The sequence below is a fragment of the Castor canadensis genome, chromosome 13 (genome assembly GCF_047511655.1).
Source record: "Castor canadensis chromosome 13, mCasCan1.hap1v2, whole genome shotgun sequence".
In the NCBI taxonomy this organism is placed as follows: domain Eukaryota; kingdom Metazoa; phylum Chordata; class Mammalia; order Rodentia; family Castoridae; genus Castor; species Castor canadensis.
In genome coordinates, this window is record NC_133398.1 from 74,437,941 (window position 1) to 74,441,530 (window position 3,590).

Consider the following 3,590-nt stretch of genomic DNA (forward strand, 5'->3'; position numbering starts at 1 on the left):
TTTCAGCATTAAGCATTAGTTTCGGTTCTAAAGTTTAACAAATAACACAATACATAATTCTCTGGCACGTCCAGCTCTTTCATGTCATGAAGTTGAAGCTCTCTCTTCTCACGTGACAAGTAAACAGATTGCATACTATAATCAACAGGGCAGGCTATGATTAACTTGCACAGAGATGTCCCAAACTCCCTACAAACTCCACAGAGGCTCTTAAATAAAAACACGGCAGGGCATATTTCTCTAAAGAAGATAAAATTTCCAGTGAAGAGCATCTGATGTTCCCTTTTTCTCCCCCTCATGATTATGAATTGAATTGGCCTGGCCACAACAGTCTTTCCTGTTATTTTCATTTGCTTCTTGCTACACAAAGGAAGCATTTGTGAGGGTCTGGCTTTAGATTGTGGTAGAGACCATTAAGTTAATTAGTAATTGAGCACTAATGCTTCTAGACATGTGGCATGGATAGGAATACAGCAATATTCTAGGATACAGCAGTTACTCCATGTTTCTTGAGCAGCTGCAGGAATCCTGTCAAAAGAATGAAGGAAAGAACTTAGATCTTTTCCTTCTCTGTTATAGGGGAAAATCAGTATAACAGAAGTTTGGGATTCTCATGGAATAGTCTTTTTTTTAGGACAGTTCCCCAGGTTCCTAGAAGATATAATCGTATTATTTCTTTTGTGTATATCCGCAAGCTTGGTTATGTACTCTCTTTGATTACAGTAGACGTTTAAGTTGCCAATAGTAGGGACTGAGCAACACCTCGGCTGCCTTCCCAGGAGAGACACTGTCACCTATTTGATGCCCCTGTGTACTCAATTAGTTGATAATATGCAAACAACTTAGACTTTTCCACTGAGAAGACAGCTCTTCTGTGTGACTCCCAACTGTCAATATTCTCATTAGTCCAAGTCCAGTGATGGTGGTAGCCTTCTAGCTAAAATGCATCCCCTTCTTGGAAAATTTTCAGATGGGTTAATAAAGTGACTAATTACGGAGAGGATTCTTGTTCAGGGAGAGATGCTCCTGTTCCTCTTTCCCCAAAAAGAAAGAGCATTCCCAGGTTGATTCCAAAACCTTACACCAGGTTATGTGGATGCCACTTAGAATCTCCTTTCAGAAGCTTTCAAAAGATTCATTTGTCCAGTTGTTTCTGGGAAGGATGCTAGCTGGCAGTCCTTTGAGCTGCCCCACACAAATTCATACCCCTTTCTGGGGCAGTCAGCCTTCAGTGAGTGGTCCATGCAGTGTTTAAAAGTTTAGCCCCTTCCTCCCAACACAGAACTGCTCTGAAAGTCCATGCTTCCTTTCCTGCTTCCCAAGGAGTCACTTTAGACCTTGATTTAGAGTGCTTCACTACAAGACTGGGGGTGTGGCTCAAGTAGCAGAAAACTTGTCTAGATCACTTCTGGCAATTCTTTCCCTGGCTGATCCTGTTCTCTCTTCTTCCCTTCCACAGGTTTTGACACTGAGAACACTCCCTAATGTTATTTGCATGCTGCTCTCCAGCTCAGAATCTGTTTCCCAGGGAAACCAACTGCAATATCTGGTTTCTCCTTTTTCCTTAGCTTCTAATTCCTATTGCTTTCTTGCAATTGGAATTAGCCAGTGGAGAGTGTATTGACCCTGGATGTGTTTCCTTGAGGAATTTCTGCTGCTTAATAACCCATGCCTTGCAGAACATCTAATGTAGTAGAATTTAATAAATGTTAACTGAATAGGAAAAATTGGGGTGAGGTGGTGAGAGTATAGAATGTGCAAGCTTTTCACATTAGGTGGTAAATATCTTATTTGGGGCTAACAAGCAACTTCAGAGCACTGCTGCAAATGAGCTAAGTTGGCCAAGGCCTCACATGTACACAGGTCACTACATTAAATGTTACAAAGCTCAGGCATTTTGTTTTTCCTTTGGGTCTGTTTGGGGGCTGGGAACCTGACTTGAAGTTTCTTGTTTCCAGACATTTTTGAAAAAATAACTTACCATTATCTGTTTTTTCCTCTATGTAGATTTTTATTTGTTTGCTTTTTAGTTTGTTTTTATTTGCTTGCCTTTTTGGTTCTTGCTCAGTCTGGATTGGTTGAGATAACTCTTACTATAAAGTAATCTTACTGTCAAATAAATAGACTTAGGAAAAATGTGAGCCATAATTAGCTGGGAGTCACCCCTTAAGATCTAGAGGAGAGAGACTCCAAAGCATTCCTCAACTGTTCCATGCATTGCCAGAGGTCTTAATTCCGATGTCCAGCTCTGGCCCCAAGCTCCTGTCTTGCTGAATGTGCTGAATTTAGGGATCATCTTATCATTGCCTCTTGACCTTAAGATACAATGTAGAACCCAGTCTTCCTTCCCTTCTTTTTATTTTACTTCCTTCCCTTCTTTGCCCCTCCTTCTTCCTCTCTCTCTCCTAACTCTCTTGCTCCCCACATACACATAACACACACTCTGTCTGACTCTCTCTCTCACACACATACAAACTGACTTTATAGAATTTTGAAAGGTGAAAGTCATTTTGCATAGAACATAAAAAAGCATAAATGCAATATTCCTCATCCTTCTCATTAAAAAACATACCTTTAGGGCTGACAGAATGGCTCAAGTGGTACAGTGCCTGCCTAGCATGTGTGAGGCCCTGAGTTCAAGCCCCAGTACTATAAAAAAAAAAAAAAAAAAACCTTTAAGTCTTTTTCTGCAACAATTCTAGCTCTTGCCTTGTTCTCTTCATTTGCCTCTCTCTTGTTTGCTTATTGTCTGTTAAGAGAAGAAAAATTCCTCTCATTCTTTTTTATTTCAGTTATGTTTACTTTATTTCACAATCAGTAATTATCTCAGAAATCTTTCTATTTATCAGATGTTTGATCCCCTTGCAAAATTTTTGACCTTTGAGCTTGAACATGGAACTTTACTCCATATAAGATTTTCTTGTTGTATTGCATTCTGGAGTTCTTCTTCTGAAGAAAATGGATTGCAATCCAGACCTCTGTGAAAGCCTGTCTCTTTGTCAAAAGGAACAGTGCACTTTAGTATATGCACCGTGGCAAAACTGAATAGAATTCTGTCAGCTCACTCCAAGGAATTTTTCTGACAAAAGCAATTAGTTGATCAATACTCATTCACAATGCCGTAGCACCTCTCACTGTTAAGGCCGCCATCTTTTCTTTAGAAAGAAGGAACCCTTTCATTCTTTTACAGGGAATAATTTAGCCCTTTTGGACACTTATTAGACCATTTTGAATGCAAGTGATAGAAACCCCAATTCAAAATGGCTTACACAAGAGAATCTATTGAGTTGAGGCTTGTACTTAGAAGTTGAGGGAAAGCTTCAATATGGGCATGGGTAGACATGGAAGCTCTACCAGTCAGCAGATCAGCTTTTCTTCAGTCAATCTGTTGGCTCCCTTCTCCCTGATACTGGCTCCCTCTCTTAGCTCATGGATGCAAGATGCTCACATGAACTCTTCCCATCCTCCAACATTGAATACCAATCAAAAGATTGGGCCTAACTTAAGGGGTAACCCTTAAGTTTCAACAAGACTCCTTGTGTTGCATTGAGTGTATCTTTAAACTCGTCATTGTGGGCAGGAGGATGCAG

The 3,590-nt window shown here is 40.2% G+C and overlaps 1 pseudogene; it reads right to left on the minus strand.

Annotated features, from left to right (window-relative positions):
* Positions 1-2,821: 2,821 nt before the first annotated feature.
* LOC109700565 (SRA stem-loop-interacting RNA-binding protein, mitochondrial pseudogene) lies at positions 2,822-3,150 on the minus strand (annotated as a pseudogene).
* Positions 3,151-3,590: the final 440 nt, after the last annotated feature.